The 25199-nt window shown below is 37.7% G+C and overlaps 1 non-coding gene across 1 annotated transcript; it reads left to right on the forward strand.

Annotated features, from left to right (window-relative positions):
- The first annotated feature begins 19649 nt into the window (after positions 1 to 19649).
- LOC115903804 lies at positions 19650 to 19760 on the forward strand. Its single transcript, XR_004060734.1, has one exon. It is a non-coding gene; the product is annotated as a U5 spliceosomal RNA (small nuclear RNA).
- Positions 19761 to 25199: the final 5439 nt, after the last annotated feature.

Genomic DNA, 25199 nt, shown 5'->3' on the forward strand with positions numbered 1-25199 from the left:
CTATTTAGATTGATCTTCTGGTTACAACACTTTATTATATGCCATTAAATTAATGAAAGATTGATTTATCTCATGAAGCTGAGTGAAGCAGCAGATGAAATTCCACATTGATAAATACAAAGTAAGCTTTCTCAAAGAAAAATAAGGTGAACTATACATACCTAATGATGAGTTTTAACTTGATCATTACAACTTTGAAAGAAGATATTTAAGACTTTTTAAATAGGATTCAAAAACATTATCTCCATCCTTAGAAGCTGTAGAAAGAGAGTAGTAAAATGTCTTAATAAAAAGATTGAGAGAAAATCATAAGCTTTTCTGAGAAATTAGTATAATTTTCTGAGAAAAGATAAAATTTTTTTACCTGAGTTCAGAAAAGCTTAGTATAATTTTCTCAGAAAATTATACTAAGCTTTTCTGAACTCAGGTAACAAAATATAGCAGAAGTGAAAAAGGCAGAAAGACAAACAGGAAGGATGGTCAGAGTTATAGAAGAGTGTCTCTTCAGGAAGCCTGAAGTGGATCAGGTTCCTCAGTCAAGAAACAAGAATGACTCAAAAATAACAGAAATTCATCAAATCAGGAATAAAGCAGAGATCATAGGAAATACTTGTGTTGGTACTGACTTAAGCACTACTTAGTGGCACTTCAGCAGCAGTTTGAGCTATACAACTCAAGAAGCAATAATGTCAAAATTCATACAGAAAGTTAAAAAAACCCCCTACATTATTTTCCATGAAGTGTCTAATTACTGACCCATTGCCAAAGGACATAGTTGTTAAAAGGTTATGAGGTTTCAAAAGATGATTTGACATTCTTTTGGAATAAATTTTAAAAAAATCCTCAAAGGCTATATAAACCCAGCTGTACAATGTCTAGCTTTGGAAGTCCTTAACTTCCAAACTGCTGAGAGCAAGAGGCAGTAGAAATGTGCCTGTATACTTGCTGTGCTCCTGCACATTTGCCTAGAATTTGTCTTTAGACATCAACAGGTCCACATTGTAAAGTTCATTGCAAGAAGAGGATTTCTCGCATTAGTTCTGCAATAATAGCAAAGGAGAGCAAGTGAAAAAGCTTTAGCAGAGAAACAAAGATTTCTTCAAAGTAGTTCTTTCTATTATATTCCTGGACTGCAGTGCATTGTAAAGATGAGTCAAAAATGGAGAAACTGAATGGAAATTTCTTGGGTCAACTCACTCACTTGGGCAGGCAAGTCAGCTGAGCCTGGATGATCAATGACCATTTTTTCTGTCTGAGAAGCTGCCCCACATGTCAGGTCAGTCTCTAATTACAGCATCACAGCTCCATACCTCAGTGACCAGCACAGCCACTGGGGTTTATGCACGACCATTACCATGGTCTAATTAATATAATGAAAGGCCTTAGGGCTTGACCTTCAACCCTGGGGCATGACACTGGCCATTGGGCTGCCTGCTTTGTGCAAAGTGAAGCCACCTGACTTAATTATTTCATATGAACAAAACATCTTCCAGGTATTTCTGAAATCTGTGGGGATTTCTCATTAATCAGAAAGACAGTGTCTCAGGACTCTGTTTCTAAACTGAGAGTATCCAATGTAAGCCTAGAGGCAACAAGTTCTGTGCAGGACCAATACTAAGTGCATATTAAATCATGGCTGGCATTTATGCTGAGAGCCCCAGGAGTGCCTGACAGCTCCCAGATCTGGTTGTACGTGCTGGCTGCAAACTCGTTCCATGCCATGCATGGAAGGACATTGCTTGTATGGAAGATGTTCACCTCCTCACCTGTTTTTATTGCAGGGAGGAGGTCATTGTGTGGGAGCTGAATGACACAATCCAACAGGTCCTGGAATCACCCTGAAATGTGGGATGTGCTGCTAATGTACCTGTTTCCCAGTCAGGATTAGAGAGAGAAGTTAAAGCATTTTCAGACATGCAGTGAAAATAAAGCAAGGAAAGGTAAATTTCATTCTCCTAGACGTTTCATCAGAAATTTTAGTAAAGACAGGAGAGTTTCCTTTGGACATTTCAGTCATTTTTATGAAACATATTTGTTAAGTAGATCATGCTCCTTGGCTGGTAAGTATTTAATGCTATTATTCTGTGAAATAAAATCTGCAATTTTCTTCACAAGGTATGACTTGGGGCATAGGTCTGTGTTTTCACTCTACTTGTAGTCTACAGGTTTTATTTGTAAACATAACTGTGTAAAAGAAATAATCTTGCCTAATTAATAATTTATTGTTGTTTCTTCTGTTTCAAATTTAACTGCTTCCAATTTTCTACTTCCTGCAGGGTGCCCTGATCCGTAATTAGTCTGGTAAAAGGATTTGTTGGTATCAGATTTATTTTCAGGCATGCCAACCACCTCATGTATTGCAAGAACTCTTTTTAATAAATGCTTGTTTATATTGCAGAATTATCAGAATCCCAGCAAAAGCCAAATACAACAAAAAATTATTTTTACTTTATTTTACAAAATATTTTTAATTTGAAAATCAATTGCTTTAAAAAAAATGGTGCTCTTGCATACATATTCCATCCATCAGTGATTTGAACTTCTGGGCTTAGGACTCACTAGTTAAGATACACAACACAATCCATAGGGGGTGAGGATCCTGTCAATTAGGAGATCCATGGTAGGTGTAATTAGACACATTCCTTGAGCTTCTCAGGGAGGTTTTCATAATTATTTAAAGAGCTTTTAAGTAATTATCACTTTTGAATGCCATTTTCTTGTATTCTTAATTAACAATATCCTTAATTAAGAGGGAGATTCAGAAAAAAAATTGATTGAATGATACATTGAAAATTTTGAATACATTAGATTTGTAGTTGCATTGAAGTTTTATATCTTACACTTCAAACTGATCTCATCATTGCAAAATAACTAAAATATTTAATAGAATGTGACAAAAAAGTGATTTTACCCATTTTAATAATATGCTGATATCTGCCTTTTGAAAACAGATGATGGTCCTCCTCTGTCTCCACCTGAAAGATTCTAAATTAATATTTCTTTTGGTGTAGAGAGTTGGTGTTGCTTTCGTCTATGAGTCTGAGAAAAGTTATTAAATTTTGGCAGCTTTACGTAATATGATTACATGAAGAAATTATTTTCTATAATATTTATTTGCTGCACATCAATCTGACTTTATATTCCTAAAATGAATCTTATAACAATGAATTGGGAGATTCATTATTTCAGTGTTAATGGAAATAGTTCTACATTTTGCAAATGTTAAAGTTTATGAAGTTGCACATTATGGATAAAATGCATATATGGAAAAATTTAATACTGGGGTTTTTTTCCACTTGTCAAATGCAGAAAGGTATGTAAGCTTTTGACCCTGGAGATCAGAAATAAAGAATGAACAATATCTTCTGTAATAAATAAACTAAATTTTAGGTTTACATTTTTCAGATTACTTTCAGTAGCAATCTGAAAGGTGAAAAGGTGTGAAAGGATAAGATATCTTCAGGACCAAGAACAGGGGTCCTTCCATCCTGTTCTCTGGCATGCTAAGGATATTATGATGAGGGATACTTCAGAACCTTAACCCTCCTATACCCTCCTATTTCTATTCCTATTCATGTTGCCTCCATTTCCCTCCAGTGCTCCATCTTCTATGCTGATAAACAAAGTTTTTAGAGAAAAATGGAAGATTCATTATTTAAAAAGAAGCTGAAGATGAAAGTAGTCTTCTTTTTTATCTCATATGAATGCTCTATCAACATCATTTATTATTTTGTTTCTAAATCAACACTGCACAATAATTTAATGCATTTAGTGATTCCTCAGATCCTCAGTAGTACTCAAACCTTCTACATAATTTAGTCTAAAATGTTGAAGGCTAAGAGCCAGTGGAAGTGAGCTATGGAAAATGGTGTAATGGCTCTTATTCTGTGATCTCAAAGGATGGAAATACCTGCCTGTTTTGAAACATTCCTTCCTTTTTGCAAGTACTATTTACTATTGGTAACAACCTACATTTACTCTGTTTTCCTGTTCAGTTAGAACATGTTTTCCATCTTGACACCTGTAACTAGGATATTGTGTTTTTAAAAGAAGAGAAAGGGTTGGGGGGGGGGGAGTGGGAGATCAAAATCATCCATAAGTAGAAGACAAAGAAGCAAATACAAAAAAATGAAACCATGTAGAAGCAGCCTGAGGGGTTGGGTTTTGTTTGTTTGTTTGTTTGTTGTTTTGTTGTGTTTTGGTTTTGTTTTTTTAATGTAGGTTTCAGGAAGGTTTCACTGTTAAAATCATTCATCTGCTATGTGTAAAGTGTACTAGAGCCATCAAAATATCTTTTTTCTTGCACATGGTAGGAGACATGCATCAGTGAGGTAGACTGGGGATGGGTCTAGCAAATAAGATCTCAGTTCTGCAGCTGGGAGCCATGCCATCTTTCTTTGAAGGGTGGAAAAAGGAAAAGAGTGAAAAGTGCCACAGCGATGCACTCAAGAGAGCCAGCAAGGCAAAACTAGAAAATTATTTACCTTTGTGGTAAAGCCCAGCACGACACTTCAAAACCATTAATTAATAATAAACTCAATAGTGCAGCACTTCAGCTGCGTAATCCTAAATGTTTATTTAGCAGCTGACCATGGTTGTTACTTTTTAGTGAGTTAACATACATTCACAAAAATAAATCTTTCGACCTGATGCTCTTGGAAAAGAGTACCTGCCTCATACACGTATTAAAATAAGCATTAGCAGTGCTGAAACAGGCAGATGCTTTCTTTCCCTGTCAGAAAATAACGTTAGAAGAAAGTGAGATGAGTACATGAATCTTGCTTACTTTGGAATAAGTTTTCCTTTTATCCCTTGAAATAATATCCTTGGTCTATGAATAGTCATTTTGCAGAATCCTGTGTTCTATGAATTGTTGTATCTCCACATTTTTCTTAGATATTAATCCATATTAGTATACCAAGGGTTTTAGATAAAAATAAGAATCAAATCAAAATCAAGAAAACAGGCAGAATACCCATTGCTAATAATTTCTTTATCTATTCACTAGGTTATGGATGTTGTTTCTGTCATTTCAATTATACTATCTACATTTCATTTTCCTTCCCACTAAGGGTTATAGTTCCTTTCTAAAATTAATTTGCTGTCTATGGATAGTTTCATTTTGCTAGGTTCAGTCAGGCTAATTTGACGTACTGAATCATGTTATTTAAGTAAAGAGGAAATGCTTAGATTACTTAGTTTCATCTCCTGTATCCTTTGGGTTATATATTTTTTCACAGGTGTTAAACTTACTGATTGTGTATGAATTAATTGTTCCATTGAATTAGACATTAAATAGTGAATCCATTTTTTTCAGTATGTTTATACACTGCTTATTCACATTTGCAGTCACAAATAAGGAAATAACTGTCAAATAGATTTTTGTTTAAGAACACCCTTAGGATCTTGTATTCCTTGATTTTTCGTTTGATTTTTTCTCTTACTTTAAACTATTTCTCAGGAACTGGTGTGTATATGTGTGTGTTGTAACTAACTTTCATCTTTGTATATGTTTTTAAAATACAGCATTAGAACTTGACTGTTTTCCATACCATACTTAAAAATTGCCTTCCTCAATTTATTTACTACTCTCTATTTGTACAGTGAAAATTTCTTATGCTGTTTTTGTCCATTACTCATCTTGGAAGTTGATGTTCTCTTCTGTGGTCCATGAGATTTGTAAATCCATCTTAGACTCACTCCTTCCCTTCACTGTCTCCTCCAGCATGGCTGTCATATCTTTCCAGAAGTGAAAGTTTGAAACTGGCTACATTAAACATACATTTTGCTCAACAAATTATCAAAGGCTCTAATTTATCTGCAAGGCTGTTCTGAACTCATGGTGAATTATTAGACTTCCAGGGTGGTCTTTTCATTTTATCACTAAAAAAAAGCATTATTTCATATTTACTCTGAATAAAGAGTAGAAATTGTTGAAGGTTTTTGAACCCTTGCCCATATTCCCTTGCCATTCTATCTGAGAACAGCATTTGAAATCTGAAATACAGCCCTATTTTTAATATCAGAACACAGGGTGCTTGTATGTCAGATGCCTGGTGCCGTTACCTCTAATAATCAAACCTTCAATTTTCTCAGATAATTAAACAGACTCATTTGACAAGATACATTTTCTAGGAAAGCATGTCAATTGCTTGCATTATATTTTTACTCTTTGTCTTATATTAATTGCAGATCTTTATATTCATTATTTTTTGAATTCTGGATGAGCTCTCTCATTACTTTCCCCAAGGCCGATGTCTAGCTAGCCTGCCCATAGTCATGTGGGTCAGCCAGCACACTCTGGCCCAGTGGTTTCAATGGCACACTTTATTTATTCATTTGTATTTTCTCTGGCATGCAGAGACCTAATTAAAATTGCTACCAAGGGGTCAGAGATGTCCTCTATCTACAATTACAGTAAAATGGGGTGGTAATTTTAAAATGTTTTCTCCTAGCAGAATCTCCTGAATTAGAGGTGAAAAAGTTTTGAGATTATCAATTTAAATGTAATACAAAAAATTATCATGCAGTGTTATGAAGAATGCAATAATCAGGTAGTGAACTAAGGGGAGCTATAACTCCTATTTTTAAAAAGAGAAATAAGGAAGATCTGGGTAACTGCAGGCTGATCTCTCCTTTATGCACAGCAAGATCTTAGAGTAAATCCTCCTGGAAACTATGCTAGGGCACGTGGAAAACAAAGAGGTGATTGGTGACAGCCAGCACGGCTCCACAAAGGACAAATCACAACTGACAAATCTGGTGGCATTCTAAAATGGAGTTGCAATGCTGGAGGATCAGGAAAAACAATTGATGTTGGTTACCTGGACTTGTGTCTCTCTGTTGGTGACATCCACAAAATTGAAAGCTGCATCAGGATTTATCTTTACTTGAAGCTTCTTCCTTTGCTCTCTCCAGCTGTGAAATGCAGAGGCACACTGAGTTTTACCTGATTAAATTTAGGCAGACTGGTCAGATGGTCACAGAAATGCAGGCTAAGGTGCCCTGTGGCATTTTGAAATCCAGTGCAATACACTTCTCAGTACACCACACTCAAGGAGCTTCTGGAACTGATGAAGTGAAGCTGGGTGAAAGTAATAACTAATTTATAAGCTTAGCAGAAATACTTCCATCTCAAGGGTTATGTCAGAACTCTCAGAGGGAGCAAATGAAAGAGGAAAAAACAAAATAAAAAGTGTGAATCACAAATTCAGATCTAGGAACAAAACCAGTCTCTTAAAACATTCTGGTTTTACTCTGGTCTGATACTAGCATGCTGAGCTGGTACAGAAAATAGATTATTTGAAAACCAAACAATGAGGTATCAGCCAAATGCTATCTTCATAGCATGGTAATTTGTGTAATGGCTCATAATCAGATTTTACGGTCCTGGCATTGCTTTTCTTCTAAATAACAAGCTGAGTAATCCTTAAAAAGTGGTAGAAATAAGCAGATTTGACCTAATTCCTGTGTTCCTATTGGAACAGTTACACAGGTTTTAATTATTTATTTAATTATTTATTATTATTGTTATTTTAATTATTTTTAATATCATGCATTCATCCAGTAAAGCAGACACTACTGATCTTGCTTACCCCTAATTTTAGCTAAATCATACCCAAATGTGTCTATCCTTTCCTTAATGACTTCCCCACCACCATCACCCCAACTAGACATGCGTCTCCAGCAGGAGCTGTTATTTGCTGTTGCTCAGGGCTCCCTTTCACCGTGGAACTTGAGGCACCACACACGGCCGAGGCACTCCTGGTGTGCTGCCATGGGGCTCTCCACAGACTGCAGCACAGAGGAAAAAGGGTGGCTACACCTCTTTGTAGGATAGATGAATAATGACAAAAACCTTGGGTTCAGTTTTGGATCTGTTGGAGTTATGTGGAAAGGAGAGAATCTCAAGAAGGAAGGAAAGATAAAAAAGAGAACATGGAGTGACAGTGCTACTGTTGACTCCCAAATCTCAAAAAAAATTTTGTACATTTGTTCAAAACTGAATGAAACAGAACACATAGTTTGGACCAAAACCATGACTGAAGTTATGAGTTGTTTTCTCTTGCTGATTCTTTGTTCTTTAGATTGTTTTCACTCTTTCTCCTCTGCTGTTGAAAATTTTGAGTCTTCCATAGACAGGTGACTTCTAAAGCTGTCTGAATGTATGTGATATGACATACCTGGAAAATTGATGTTTAGAGAATGTTTAATATTATTTTTCTGGCTGCTACAAGTGTAACTCTCAACTACTTTGTCCTGCTTATTTTAAAGTATGCTTGTTTGTACATATATATCCATAAGTTTTACTGTGTTTTAGACTTGCTGGATTCATAATTGCTGCGTATCTGAATCCCAGTACTGACAACAACATGATTAAAATTTAATACTTTACTATTAGTCAGCTATTCACTGTGTCCATTTTCAAAGTGATGAACTGTGTGAAATGAACAGACTTTTCCCTTTGGAATAAAGCCCTATTCCTTTTATTGGCTATTTATATCAGACTTCTATGCCTTTCACCATTTCCCTGTGGCCCTAAGTGCATTTCTTGGGAACTAGGTGTCACTCATATCCTTAAAAAATACTTCACCTAGGATTAACTGTGCTTGGGAACTGAACATAAAGTGTATAATTTCTGGGGTCACTTCCCTCAAGAAATGAAAAAATCTTCCTTTTTCCAGCTCTTTGGTTTTCAGACTGCCATTCTCATTCAGCGAGGTCACAGGATGCAAACTCCCTTGCTGAAAGCCTGGGTATCGATCATAGTTATGTCTCTGCAGATGCACCATTTTATTGCCTTGCTCTGACATTTCCCTCTGCCTGCTGAGCTGTGCTTTGTCGGCTTATTGGGTTAGGTATTGCCTTCAACAACAGCCATATTCTAGCCATGACACAGGAAATAATCCTTTGGTTTATGCAGTGCTCATGAAAACATCACACTTCAGTGAAATCTACATAAACTGGTGCAGATGAATCATGAATGGCTCTGGTCAGGTTGTGATACGATGAAATATATTCTGTGAAGTGCAAGTGCCATTGCACAAGGGTATTATTAATGCAAGTGGATGAAAATGGATATTTCTGAGGATGAGAAATGCTCTTTAAGGCAACTCTTGCTCTTACTACCCAGCAGCCACTACAACATGTTGCTGAGAAAGGAAGGGAATTGTGTTTATTTTCATCTCAGTAGTTTTTCCCAATTTCCTAAACCCTTCAACTAAATAAAGCTTAGATGTCATTCTGTAGCTAACATGATTTGACCAAATGCTTTTCTTGTTTTAGGGGAAGGTTGATTTTCGTAAATTTCTCCCCCCAAAAAAAAAAAAAAGGAAATTATTTATTTAAATTCAAACAGATTTTGATTAATGCAGACAGGCCAAAAATAATTGAAAAAAAAATTCAGCCTCCACATGTAGCTGTGGAAGAGTTTGCACAGGCAGATTCATTATTTCTTTGTCACTTCAGGTCAATAAAAGCCAATTCTGATCAAGCAGTAGCAGTTCTCTGTGTTACAATGGTATTGTTAGGTAAATTATTGCTCATTTGCTTCTCTGAGGAGTCCACCCTAGGACTCACTTCTATGGAGGACTAGGCATGTGCAAGGAACTGAAGGAAAAAACCAACTCTTTAAAAAATAATAATTTCCCAAATAAAATGTGAAACAGCAAATCTTGAATATGTTCAAGTGAACATACTGCTCACAGCTCTGAGATAGTAGCTGATCTGAATCTTCAGATCATCTTGTGGTGAGACGAGAGGTAGATGCTGTTTTTTCTAATGGTGATCTACTGCTATTTGATGTTACATTTTTGATGTACAGGAAAATGACAGGGAAAGGTAAAGTAACAATAGTTTACCTCCTGCACAAAAGAAATTGTGAAGAGTGCTGAAAAATGGGTTTGTGGTAAGCCTAAGAAAGCGCACAGTAGTTTCAGGAATCTGTCGTGTCCTAAATATTAAAACAATTTAGAAGCAACAGTACAAACTGACAATTGAAGAAGATTCATCCACAACTTTCTATCCCTGCAACTTTCTAAAAAACATTTTAATAAAAGAAAGCAAAGCAAAAATTAAGAAATTACATAAAATCTTTTGTCTTAAAACACTGTTTTTTCAAGATTATCCTCTGTAAAATTTTACCATATATTCTTTATTTCTGACAATATGCTCACAGAGAAGTGTTTTAGTCTCTTAGTGCTTCCAGCCACATGAACAGGCAGATGACGCAACTGACAATATGAAGGATCCTACTGTGGTCTTTTTAGGGGGCACCTTGGGAAGTGCTGTGCTGTTTTGTTTCCTGTCTGAGACACTTGTGCGTTAGGAAAAGGAACATTTTCCCTGAGTGCCTGAAGACCTCACAGATGCAGGCTTCATGTGCCAGCAGTCTAGCTGAGCTGCTGGGAGAAACAGGCTAAACTAGATCAACAGGAATAGGTTGTTTTGTGGGGACTCAGGAGTCTGTCCACGTGGTCATTCGGGATGGATCAAAGCCCATGCAGATATTCTTCTCACCTTGGATTTAAGCCAAGCACCACACTCTGGAAGGGGAAAAGCTCAAGTCCTTGATTCTAGACTTGCCTTTTAGCTGTCTCACTGTGGGCTGTGAGCCAGCACTGGTGGGGCAGGTTGCTCTCCAGCTGGGTCCGCCAGCTTATGTCCTGTGCATAGCCCCAAGCCCAGGTGGGCATTTCAAATCAGAGCTACAACAGGCTGGATACATGGAATGAGAATTCACTGGCACAAGAGCTTAGAAGGTTTGATCCTTCTCTGAAGTTACCCTTCAGTCACCTTGTGGGGCAGATACGACTTCAGGGTTAGAGAGGATCAACAAAAAAGACTGAGGATGTCATGGGTATATGGGTACACCAATTCAAATATTGCCTCTTACAGAAGACACAGAGAATTGAGCCTTACAGAAATTGTGCCTTGAAAATAATCAACATGGTATACAGCAAAAACCCTACACTGTTCATGAGGGACAATCTTTTTACTGTTTTCTCAGCCTGACTGTTTTTACTCCGTACTGCTTTTTAGACCACTATACTGGAACTCATATTTCATTAGCATTGCTGAGATTTGCAAATCTCTGTTTAGTTATTTAGAACCTGACAAACCCTTTTAAATTTTTGACCTAGGAATCTGAAAAGCATATAAAGGAATAAAACCAGAACTGCATCTCACAAAATATTACTATGTTTCTGTAATTTTTAAACTGAGCATCCCAAAGGGAGTCTCTATAATAGCCTTCATGTAACAAGAAAAGAAAATAGCAACCATAAACCCCCTTACCTGTTAATGTATATTCTATTGATCTTGCAAATAAGTTAATCAGAGAAATACAAAGTGTTTAAAGTGATTTCTGGGTAAAGCACTGCACACCCTATTGCAGAATAAATGGTCCCTAAATAGGCATCTTTGAGAAGCAGCACAGAAAAATAACTCATTAGGAAAACTATTTTAAAATAGTTTGTTTCTTCATTGAGGGAATGGGGTATTATTGCCCTAGAATGATTTAATTCACCCTAATTATATTCTGTTTGATATCTGCAGCTGTCTTGGAAGCAGGCTTCTGCTATGTAAATCCAAGAAATGTTTCTCATTTCATTTGAAACCCCAAAGTACTCTAATTTTCAAAAGGAATTTTAAGCTGATCCCTACTTATGTTCATTGAATTTTTCAGAGGAATATCAAAAGAATAACTCAAATTTTTGAATCCTGTCACTTATATAGACATTCATCCTCAGTGCATCTCATAAATGTATATACATGGAATACAATATGTATTTGCACTACAGTGTTAGGAAGTTGTGTAGAGGCATGATTGTATGTATCCAAGAACATCTTTGTTTTGAAATGTTCATAGAACATATCAGTATAAATTGTGGGGTTCTTTTTCTTTTTTCTTTGAATTTCAGTTTACTTCAGAACAGATGTGAAGCTGTCTCTTCAGCAACTCTTTAACATAGTCATTAAACAGCACCATTTTGGTTGACATGGAAAAACCAAGAGAGGAAAAATTTCAGGAAAAAAAAAATGTTTTATATGCATCTTTCAATGTCTTTGGCAGTAGTTGTCCTTGTTACAGTGCCACACTGCATAATATAGATAATGATGATGCGCAGGAATTTTAATTAAATATTTATTCATGGATGGTCACCATAAATGGCAATCAGCAAACACTGGTATTTATTCTGGAATATTGCCATCAGTTCCAGGCAAGACAGGAAAGTGAACAAGGCGGAGTGAAAAATCACAAGGACCTGTAAAATGCATGAACATTCAGTAAGTGATGGCTTCTTCCTCCTCTCTATAAATTACACCTAATCAACACCTACAAATCATACACCTAATCAACAAAGCAGAGCAGTTTGCTTTCTTCTACTCTGAAGGAAAATGCTCACTTTATTAATCTTAGGAAGGGTTACAAATAGTTTGGAAACAAAACAGGGGAAGTCAAATGCTTTCTTTCCAATAAAAATACCTTTTCAAGATAGAATTCTAATCAGGGGTTAGAAATTTTAAAGTAAAAGCAGTTTTATACTTTGAAGGTAGAACATGAGCAGAATTTAGATAGTAATTCAAAAGAAAAATTCAGAAACTTCCATCCATAGGGGTGGGACTTCCATCCACTAAGGGTATTTTTCAGGTAAACTCCTTAGGAAACTGTAACTCTGCTTTGGTGCCACACCATCTCAACAGGACTAGCTAACATGAGGAGTCTTGAAAGGGGCACCTGCTGCATTAATTCTACCATAGAGGCCAGTTCATTAGACACAGTTTTAGACTATCCAGTGCTTCCCAGGTTCCTACTTCTCTATTCCCAAATCTCCCACACGCTGTTATAACCCATATTCACCAAGGGGAAGCACCAGCAAAAATAGAAGGACTCCTCTTGTTCCTCTTTGAAAGAAATTAAGGACAAGGTTTGGTCAATGAATCCCAATCTGCCATGGATGTTCAAATCCCTCAGCCTCAAGTTCTTAAAAGGAATTCTTCCTTTACTCACAGTTTCTTATTTTATCTGTTTTATCTGCTCCATCCTGACATGCTAGTTGCAATGGTTCCCTTTACAAGTTTCCCAAGGCTCTTCATGTACTAAGCAGTGAATAAATGTTATTAGCCATCAAGTTAAAAATTAGGTTTAAATGGAGGTTCATGAAATTAAAAGTTCTTTTGTGGATGTAGCATTAGATATTAAAACCAAAGAAAGGCTGCAATGATGTTAAGATGGTCACCTGAGTATACTGAAATTATCTTTTGGAGACTGGAAACTTCCATTCACAAAGGAAGATATCAGAAATTATTAAAAATTGCTCATCATCTAAAAATAAATGCTATATTGGGAAAACTGATTAAAGCTGGAGTATCTTAACTTTTAAACAATTTTAATAAAAGAAACCTCATACATTTTAAACACATGCAAGATTATTCTTCAGGGACTGTTTCAAAACTACTTTTAGGGAATGATCTGTAAAAACTATAACTCAGAACTTTGCCAAAATGTTGTAATGTACAAAAATCTCAGGATTCAGAATTAAAATAATTTTCTGACAGATTTTCAATAATTTCCCTCTCTCTTAAATAAATGAGCAGATCATGAGTAAATGTGAGTATACAAAAACACCTTTATTTTCAACTGTAGGTAAAACTGATAAAAGAATGTGGGAAAATACGAGGACTCAAAAATCTGTGGAAAAAAATGGCATTCAACAGATGCAGTTTATTATTTTCCTAGATTATTCCACTTCATGGAATGTGAGACATAGCAAATGCTGGAACTGCAGAGATGTATGTGACCATAGAAATTTTGTGCGAACATATGAAAAAGCTTTGATATAATACCAGTATAATAAGGTCTTCAGGTGCGAGTTTGAACACCAGCAGCTAAAGATGTTCACCTTATGTCTAAATCAGTGTTAGAATAATAAACAAATTATAAAGATTTTACTTGCTAAAAAGCAATTTCTACAGCAAATTATAAGCATACCAGAGAAAATTTTAAAAGTTTCAATTGAAGCCTTTCACTTTTAAGTCACAATTTTGATTGTTTATGGTGATGGCTTTCTCCAGCTTTCAGAGATCTCCTCTTTTCTTAAACACTTTTTCAAAATTATAGAAATTGGCCATGAAAGGATGCCATCTATCTCTTTCAGCACCTTAGTTGTCTTCCATGGGGTGCCATAGACTACACATTTAGTGTATATGTCAATTTTTTCAAAGTAGTACCAAATAGATCCTTATTTACAGCTAGTGGTTCTTCTCCTGGGCTCCTTTTTCTCTAAGCACAGGGCCTAGGTGAAGACTGAAATAAAGAAGGAATTGAGCATCTCAGCCTTATACAAAATCTGAGGATGTGTCAGGAAGGGGCTGAGTACTGGTACTGTCTACCCTGGAGAAGAAAAGCTTCCAGGGATCTTAGGGATCTTATCACTGTGTGTAAGTAGCTGGTGGGGTGGAGGGAATAAATAAAACAGGGTAATTTTCTCCTTCATGCTATCCAGAGGTGGGACAAGAGACAAATCAAAATATAAAAAAATTCATTTAAGCTGTTTTACTGTGAGGATGGTTGAACCTTGGAACAGATTGTCCCAAAATCATGTTTCCTTGGCGATGCTCAAAACCTGACTGGATGTGGCTCCCCTGCTCTAGCTGGTCCTGCCTGTAACTCCATGTGTTTTACCCGACGCTTTATGAGAGCCCCTTCAAATCTCAACCAGTCTGGAATTGTGTGGTTCTGTGACAGATACTGCTTAGTAAATTCACATTCCTAGACATAATTACTAGAGTTTGCAATAAAAACAACGTTCATGCATTTTTTACACTCATTTTTAATTTTTATAGATTTATATTATGTAAAAAATAGATGTAGTTATTTATCTATAGCTATAAGGGAATAAGTAGACTGGAATGGCCACGTGCTTAAGCTTATGTAACAGAAAGGTGGACCATGGCATATGGACACTACCAGCATCTCCTTTAGTGAAAGGAAAAACAAGACTTCTGCATAAAACCTAATTTAAAACATTTCTTACTCTGCTTCTCTCCAAGACCCTTCATCTGTGCACTTGTTCATGACAGCAGCATCCCACCACCTGATGTAAGGCAGGCGGGGATTTTTATTCAGCAGATATGTAAATTTTATGTTGATGAAGATTTTTACAGTGCATGTCTGGAGATGTCTGGCTTGTACTTTTCAAATTCCCATTGCAGACAGAGTCTTGCTGAGCAGAGTAGTCTGCTTTAATCTTGGGCTCAGCAATTTGCCAAGGATTACATGATTTAGACTGCATTCATAAGTAAATCAGGACCTGATGAGACCCTTTCCCTGTATGTCACTTAGAAGGAGGAGGCAAAAGAGATCTAATGTCATATAAAGCTAAGTCCATCTATTTGGAAAGCTACAGGCAAAATTTTTTACTATCTTTTGAAAAATATCCAGTGACACTGGTAGAGAGAGTAAACAAGGTCTGCAGAACACAGAGGTATGAGAAGAAAGCCAGTGAGGAAGATGCAGAGATATCTGAAACATATTATTATTAAGATGTTTGTTGAAACAGTGGGAAATAAAGATGAAAATATATTAAAAAAATTTTACTGTGCAGTTTCAATAGGATTAAAGAAATTAATTACATGCCATTCTTTGAAATTATTCAGAAAGATAAGCAGCAGTAGGCTTGGTGAAAACCATGGATTTGGGTTTACACAAAAACTCCACAAAGCAAACCAATTTGCAACAAATGTGTCACAACAGGGGCAAACTGATGCTGGAAAAATTAACTTTTATTTGAAAAACTAAATCATACAAACAGGTGCACACAATCTGTAGTATTAAAGTCATTGTAGCATCTCTCTGCAGGACTTTTCTTCATGATTCATCAACCTTTCATAGATGTATATACAAGTGATATAAAGCACAATTGTTGGAAAAGATGGTAAGAAAATTTGTCAGAAATTAAAAACTTTAAGTTGTGAGATGTAGGAGATTTAAAGAATAGACTTACTGACAGAATTCAAGCTTTGCAGAGTAGTGGGCAGCTGAGAAGTTTTACCCTGTATGGAATGGGCACTAGCAACCAATGACACTTGGCTGTGTTGTTAGCTGACTTTCTTGGCATCCTATAATGCCAGGATTGTCAAGCAAACTGCTTCTGGCAAGAGGTTTTTTTGAGTAGTATCATGGATATTTATATGACAAACTTTATGGTCCTGTCATCACTGTTGTTTCAGCCACTTGCTAGGGCAGTTGAAGTTCTGTGAGAACATTATGTGCTGAAGAATAAATTTTTCTGTACATGTCAACATTTATTTCAGTGAATAGCAGGATTAATCTGCAGCACAAACCAATCTGTTTTGGAAATATAAGATAATATATACTCAGTAGTAAATGTGAAAGTAAGATACCAGTTCCAGACCAACTCTGTGTACTCAGCTCTTCTCTAGGATTTTTGTAGTTTCCTATACCTAAAAAGCAGTTTTGACTACTAGAAATTCTATGTGTTCCTGAAATATTTGGTTTTTGTTTCAGCCAGCTTTTGTCTTCTTTCTCAAACTATTCACCCATTTACTTTGCTGGGGGACAGACTCTTTGCGTAGTAGCCTGGTAAGTGTCTTAGGAGTTTTTGGCTTGTGCACAGTATCACACAGAAAATTGGTCAATAGATTACTATGTAATTTGGTATGTGGTTCCAAATCTGTGGTAAAAAACCATATTAAGTCATACAAGTCAAACAAGAGTTTTGCAAGGAGCAAGAAAACCATCATGTCTGAGTGCCATTTAGATGACTTGCTGGAATCAGTAGTTTCTCAATGCAGTGCTTTAATAGCATATTAGCTAGTGATAAACCTGACACAACTGGAAGTGTTCATCCGAAATATACCATGTGAGACTGTTACGTCTGTCTACACAGCTGATCCTGTCTTTGGTGTTTCTTAATAGTCTTGCTTTGTACCTCACTTTTGAAATGTCAGTTTTCATTTCTAGATATTTCTCCCAAAGTGCTCAGGGTTCTATACCACCCTAACTCTCATTGGCCAGATATCTAAAACTAGATATTCTATAAACCCTAGAGGCCATACAGAATATGTCGATTTGCTGGCTCTCATTTCAAAACTATTTGTTTTCTCTCTGGGTCTAAGGGAGGATCAGGAGAAATGGAAGCTTTACAGTTCCACTGAGTCTTTTCTGGAGGCATTCAAGGCCAGGTTGGATCAGGTTCTGGGTAACCTGATAAATGGAACAAGATAATGTTTATGGTCTCTTCCAATGCTTACCATTCTACAATTCTATGATTTCTATTTTCTCTGATAAGTAGCTACGACAGTATTTCCTTTGTCTTCCAATTTGTATTTCATCAGTCTAATGGGACATAGGAGCTGAAGTACCATTTTGAATGAAGACAACACAAGTGTGATTATTAAAGTACTTCAAATAATATTTCTAAAGTATCTTTTCAGGCATATAAACTTTCTTGTATATAGATAGAAATGGTGCTTTTGCCAACAAATATATTAGGAAGATGTCTTTTCCCAATATATAGATGTTCTTTGATACACTGCAGTCTTTCAAGAAGAAAAAAATTCAGGAAATTTGTGACTCATAAGAGTACGAGGGAAGAGACACAATTTGCAGTAAACCCTGTATGGTTAACTGTAGAAAGAAATCAGAAAATGAAATGCAGATAACACAGAAAAACAGTGTTAATGGAGGCAACTTTCATAACTGGTATTGAAATAACAACAAAAATTATTCAACTACGAATTAACAGAAACAAAAGCTGCAGTTTAAGGCAGACAATGATGCTGAATGATGCACAATTTACCTGAATCTAAGCACAGCTGGATTTGTTAATGTAATAAATGTTGAGTTGAGTTATTTTTATAATGTGAACTCACCTAGGTAACATTTGCATGCACATTTGATCACATACATGTTTTCCAATGCAAAGACTGAAGACAAAAGAAGGAATATAAAAAGCAAAAAAACCCATAATTATTTTCCAAAATTCACCCCTCATGTAGAACAAAAGTCTGACTAAATATAGTCCACAGCTATATTAAAACAAACTAAGCAAAGACTGAAGAAAAGATTTCTTTCCTTCTTCCAGAAATACATTTATGTTGCTTTTTTATTCAGATTTCCATTTAAAGAAATACCATTTTAATTGGCATAATCTTTTGAAGCAGAACATTTGCCACTTTTTAAACAATAACCAGAGAACACACATAGCATGTGTAAATGTGTGCCACTTATTTTTCCTCACCTAGCACCTAGTTTATTATATAGAGTACAGAAGCAAATGCAATTATGCAAAGGACAAAATAGATTTTGTTGAAGGTACATATATTGCACTAATTTGCACCTGAGTATAGTTCATTAATTCCACTGCATTTTTTATCATCTCCTGCTTAATTTCTCTTTTTTTTCCTTTTTTTTTTCTCTCTTGGTAATATAAATTCATTCTCTAGACAGAGCTGAGAAGCTAAAAAGATTTATGTCATGATTAAATGCTCCAGTACCAATGACTATCAGTAGACATAAACCTATGAAAAAGATTCAGTTCCTCAGTTAATTATGAAGATACCTGACTCCACTGCATTTTTTCATTCATTTTCAAGACATTTGGTCAAAATAGCACCTTTCCATAGTTTCTACATCTAGGAAGTGTAAATGGACACAGACACTTCTATCTTAAATTGACAGTAGGCAGAGCATACTAGCCACTGTGAAGAAAATGAACTCTACCCCAGCCAAAACCAGCACAATTGGATGCCAAATGATGGCCTTACAGTAAAAGTATTTTCTTTATGTAATCAAGAATGAGGTGTTTGTCTACAAGGCATTTGTCAGTAAGTTGAAACAAGCTGAATTAAACAGAATGCTCACAGCTTAATCATGGGCTGATAAAATGTCTGTCTTAACCTCTCTCACTGATAAGGACAAATCAAATGACATTTATTCAGTTGTTGCTGAATCCAATTTCCTCAGTGAATTAAAAAGAGCTTAGTAAAAAAATAGAAATATATATATATATATAAAAGCATAATTCTTTAGAATGGTGTAGACTATTAAGATGGGAATCAGAAGCAGACATGATAAACAATAAAACTGGCAAATCACATATTTAAACACATAGAAACTTCTAGGTACATAAATAATCCTTGCATATGGGCCAACGCATGCGTAGTAGATTGCATCTTAATACTAGGTTACTTTTAAATTCTAGAATCACAAAAAAAATTGCAAGAAAGAGGTGCTTAAAACATGACCATATAATGCTGACTCTAAAAGTGGAAGAAGCAGATATGGCAGCTACCCATTGCTAGAAAAAATAGAGGTATTTTCCACCCTGACTGATAACCCCTCTTCAGTCTGAAGGGAATGTTTTCCTTCAAATTTCCCTTCTTCCAGATTCCCCAAGTGGCTGAATCTGGCCCAGAGGATTCATGATAAAAAAAAGAGGTATGTGAAAAGATGACTCCCAAGCTTCATGTGTAGGGTGATGACAACTCTTCGTTCACTTTCTTAATCTATATCTACATTTGTTTCTACATTTTTATAGATACAGATGCTATAAAAATATAATGCTATTGTAAACTCACAGTCCTCATGTCGTGGCTTCAACAGGAAATACTTACCTTAATTAATACTCTGGTTTCTCTTCAGATTGTATAAATCTTTTGCCTTTTACTAAAGATTTCCATGGAGACGAACAGACACAAGTGTCAAGAATTATTTTTTTTTCTCATTAGCAACACAGGTTTAGGGCAGGGCTCTCCTCTGGTGAGGGGAGGGGTGATTAAAAGCAGCCTCCAGGGAGCACGGGTGTCACTGTAGGACACGAAAGAACACAAGCACAGCACTGTTCTCAAGGTGAAGGAAAAAAGGCAGTTTATTTTCTGACTAACATTTATAATTTTCCAAAAGTGTCAGCGGATTGGAGGGTGACAGTGACACCTCTCCAATCACACTGGACAAACCAACAGTTCATCAACTCTCTCCTCTTCCAAAAAGGAAGACAAAACAATGGGTTATTTACAGAAAGTCTGTGAGAAAGTTCACCACAAGAATGTCAACATCAGAAGGCTTAGAAAATCTTAAAAACCAGGGTGACACACGGTGACCCAGAGCGGGGCAAACAGGAGTGAGTCAGGAGGGGCAAACAGGGGCGTGGCACATCTTTGAGGGCGTGGCACAGCTCTGAGGGCGTGGCACAGCTCTGAGGGTGTGGCACATCTCTGAGGGCATGGCACAGCTCTGAGGGTAGGGCACAGCTCTGAGGGTGTGGCACAGCTCTGAGGGCGTGGCACATCTCTGAGGGTAGGGCACAGCCCTGAGGGTGTGGCACGTCTCTGAGGGTAGGGCACATCTCTGAGGGTGTGGCACAGCTCTGAGGGCGTGGCACATCTCTGAGGGTAGGGCACAGCCCTGAGGGTGTTGCACGTCTCTGAGGGTAGGGCACATCTCTGAGGGTGTGGCACAGCTCTGAGGGCGTGGCACATCTCTGAGGGCGTGGCACAGCTCTGAGGGTAGGGCACAGCTCTGAGGGTGGGGCACAGCTCTGAGGGTGTGGCACAGCTCTGAGGGCGTGGCACGTCTCTGAGGGCGTGGCACATCTCTGAGGGTGTGGCACATCTCTGAGGGTGTGGCACAGCTCTGAAGGTGGGGCACAGCTCTGAGGGTGGGGCACAGCTCTGAGGGCGTGGCACGTCTCTGAGGGCGTGGCACATCTCTGAGGGTGGGGCACAGCTCTGAGGGTGGGGCACAGCTCTGAGGGCGTGGCACGTCTCTGAGGGTGTGGCATATCTCTGAGGGTGTGGCACAGCTCTGAGGGTCGGGCACAGCTCTGAGGGTGTGGCACAGCTCTGAGGGTGGGGCACAGCAGTTTGCACAGCTGTTCGCACAGGCAGGGTAAACAGGCAGGTTTGCAGGTTTCCTCCTGCTAGTGGGATTTTTAGTTGTTTGTTGTGTTTCTGTTGGTTGTTTTTACAGGTTTTTTTGTTAGTAATGATTTTTACAGGGTCAAAAACTGTGGTTAATACAGTGTATGTAACCAAATAGAACCCTCCAAAAAGGAGGTGTCTGTCCAGACCCATTCCTGTGCGGAGTGTTCGAATTTATCAGTGGTACCAGGGGGCGTTGCAGAAGAAGCCTGCCTCTGGTGTGAGCAGGTGAATGACTCCCTTTCACCGGTGGCCAAGCATTGGGAGGAAGTTGATAGACTAAGGACTTTTGCCTTGAAAGGCTGCATTTCCCCATTCCACAGGGGAAAGCTGCAAACAGATACAAATGCTGTCAGTACAAGTCTCCTGCAGCAGCTTCTTCTCAGTCTCAACTAGAAATATGGCATGGCCTGCCTGAGTCCTGCACCTCACAGGTATTTCCTGATGGGTAAGGGTATCAGCTAAACACTTAAGAAATCTAGCATTAAGGGAGTGCTTCATGTCATCTTTGAGTGAATGGTGGAGTTGAGAAAGGTGATCTGTGGATGGCAGTCAAGCAGTTCCAGTAATTGGGAGTCACAGCCACCTTCTGGAGGGGATCTTGTGAGACAAAAAAGCAGCTCCAGGAAAATGGGAAGGGCTGGTGTGGAGGGCTTCTGCAGTGGCAGATGGGAGCAATGGAACACCAGAGGATCAAGCAACCTATAGTTGGACAATCAATACTCATATTAAAGAGGGTGTAAGGAGACTGCTAGGTTCAGAGAAACGCAGCTCTACTAGTTGCTTCTTTCCATGGGTGGTCAGCCAGAATTTGAGTATAAAAGATCCCTGGTAGTTGCAAAGTAAGTACTAACAACAAAACTGCTTTTGAATTTCTCATTTTCCCAGCAAAATGTCAGGTTTTTTATGAACTCTCTTCCTGCTGGCATCCTTTGGCCCCACTCCTTACAGTAGCAGCATGTCCTGCTCTACCAGACTGCATCTTTAGGGGCTCCCCTTTCTCTTCTCAGTCAGTGCTATCTTTTCTGGTTACACTGTGTTTATGGCCAGAATCAATAATATAGGTAATATAGGTATAGATATAATTTATACCCACCAGGACCAGTTTTGGTCTCCCACAGGAGCCTGAGTGATCATTTTGTAAACTCATCTCTCAGGTTTGTGTACTCACTCTGCCACTTCACAACAGCCAGAGTCATGAGACAACCTATACTTCTTGAAACGTGTATCGCAGCTGTCTTGGCTTTGTCAATAAAAAATTGATTCTGCAGATGGGTCTTATTGATATTGTAGGAAGTTTAGCTACATTATTTTTCTCCTCACTTTCCTGCTTGAATTCAGTTCTAAAATACCTATGTAATATCTCCTGCTATATGAAAATATATATTTAGCCTGATTCCAGCTATATTTGTTTTGGATTTATAGTTGTTAACTGTCTTCTGTTAAATAAGTGCTGATTTACATTACCTTGAGTCCAACTTCACCAGCCATTATCCCAGGCTTCAAAAATATCCTCTAAAATCTCTCTCAGGTATTGCAAAGTTAACCCACAGCAGCAGACAGGTTAGACAACCTGACTCGTGTTAACAACCAATTTTTTCCCCATCTATTTAATAGCTCATGAAGTTTAAAAGCCAGGTTCCTCAATTACTTTTTGCATTTCAGCCAATTCATTCTGGTAACGTCTCCCTGTAAAAATGAGATAACATGCTGTAAAGATAAAAGTGTACCAATGTGCACTTTACTGAATGTCTCCATTATGGGGGTTCTGCATGTCGGAGCTGCTGTGCTAGTAGAAGATGACTTGAAATAAGCCCTTTAATTGATCTGCACATCAAATGCTCTGAAAAATGTAAAAGAGGGGCTTAGACTGTCAGTAGTTTGGTTAGCTCACAGTCTAATTTCTTTAATGTGCATTATGATAACAATGGCTAAAATTCATCTGCCGTCATGTGTCAATACATTTCAACAACCATTAACAGCTGATTGTTGGAAAGTTTTCTTGTATTTCTTTCTTGAACATAGAATCACTAAAGCAGTGTCAGAGTATTTTAGCATTGCATCTCCTAGGTCATTTGTGGTGCCCATTTTTGTATGAAACATGCCTTTTCACCATCTCTGGCTGTCACAGAAGTTCACAGTGTTTATAGAGAGGAAAAACGTTGGGAAACTGTTCCAGTGTGCTGCAGGCTTTCTGAGAACAGATGTCAGCTAGACATAAAAAAACCCCTTGGCTCAACTGAGTTTACCTTATAGACATCCTTGGGCTATTAAAAAAACAACCTTGACTTCTGTTCCCCATCACATAGAATTAGTGTGCTGTTGACTTTATGCTTGATCTAACACCACTGAACTTAGTAGTCTTATACCAGGGATGAATTCAGCCCTTGGTCTTTAAAGCAATCTTTCCCCTTGTGTGTAACAAAAACACCATATGGTGAGTCCTTGGCTTGGTATCCATAGCTCAGCTTGCTATCACTCCTTTGTGATGCTGTTGCTGGAAAAGGTTAGAGCCTGCAGATCTGGTTCAGTCAATTCAAAATCTGCAGCAACAGAGGGTGAAAAAGGAGTTAACAGGGAGCTTCAACCATACAAGTCCTCCTGCTCATACTGTGGGGGCTTTACAGGCCCTCATACAGATTGAATTGCTCACTGTTTATGGAGTCATGGACTTGAGATGCACATAGAATCAGAACAGCAATCCTCTCCCTAAACATTCAATTATTCCTGTAGTTCAGTCAGTGAGACATTCCTCCTCCTAACTACTTGGAAAAGCAGCAGTGCCTGGATAAGCTCCCCTTCACACCATCTCAAAGGAAGATCTTTGCCATAGAATATGTTCACCAGTAGTACAGCAAGGAGCCCTGAGAAGCAGCTTTGCCATAGTGCACCATGTATTCACAAAAAATCCAAAGATCTTCACTCAAAAATTCTCCTCCCCATGTTGAAACTGTAAGCCAGGAAACTACAATTACCTCAATAGATCTGCTGAATTCAGTTGTCCAAACTGCTTTTCCCCTATACTGTTAAAAACCTGTGATTGCATGTTGCAAACTAGGTGAAAGTGCAATTTGACCATGCCAGTTTCTTCAAACCCTCTTCAGTGGTTTCCTCCCTAAAGCCATATTATGGTATCCCTGTGTCATGAACTGCAGAGCTGCCCCTCTGCCTTTTGCCACCTGCCTTGTAGCAGGATTAGCTCCTGTTTGGTCTGTTTTTTTGCCAACTTCCTGTTTGTCTCAAGCATGTCTCCAGTTTCTCTGCTGAGCTGTGTGTGGAAAATAGCTTGCAGATAAAAGATGTCAGTTTGATGCTTTCAGCTCTCTCCCTGAAGCTGTTCAAACACATTCAAGACTTCCGCTGTTGGATATCAAAATACTAAATTAAGATTTTTTTTCTTATTTCTAGATGGGTTTGTACGTAAAGAAGAATTCAAACATCCTTATACATAAAGAATTATATTGCTTTATCCAAAGTTTTAGGAAGTGCTGAGCTTCTTTTGCAAATAAATTAATTAGTCTTTCACTTGAAAATCAATCCTTTAGGGAATTTTCATGCTGTTTCCAATCATGCACTTGTCTCAGCTAAGCTTAGAAACAGAGAGACAGCTCTTCAAACTTCCTGTATCATTAAAATTCACAGAGCATTTATGGAAGAAGAACCATTAAAAGATTTATTTCAATGTTACTGGTGGGGGTGTTTTCTCTGTTTTTAATAATTGATGGTTCTTTTTCCTGCAGAACGAGTTTGTACACTTGCAGTATGGCACAGAGGAAAATTCACAAATCATAGATGATCTTGAGAGGTACTACCTCTTGTGAGACCCTCCTCATTTGAGGGGGAAGAGACAAACTTTTCTGAAGAGCAATTCTAGAATAAAAGCCATTTATATGCCATTTTAAGACATATAAATCTTCTCCCAAAGGAGCTGTCTCTGTCAGCTGATGGCAGGCCTGGAGGTTAAAATCTCCAGTACTAAAGTTAGCCTCTGTGGACACCCTTTCCCATTGCAAGGCTTTTTACTGAACAATCGCCTACTTTCTATTTCACAGATTTCTGCCTCATTGGATGCACTGAAGGGAAGAACAGGCTGTGTCCGTACTTATTTATTTTTCCTGCCAGCCTCTCTGTCAACCTGTGGTCTTTTGCTTTATTTACTGCCAACTGTTCAGACCCTACTACGAGTGCAGAAAACATATCATTTTCCAATCCAACTGTGAGATGAGAGGGTAGGATTGTTCTCCTTTTACTAA

This window comes from Camarhynchus parvulus, chromosome 4, assembly GCF_901933205.1.
Source record: "Camarhynchus parvulus chromosome 4, STF_HiC, whole genome shotgun sequence".
Classification (NCBI taxonomy): Eukaryota; Metazoa; Chordata; class Aves; order Passeriformes; family Thraupidae; genus Camarhynchus; species Camarhynchus parvulus.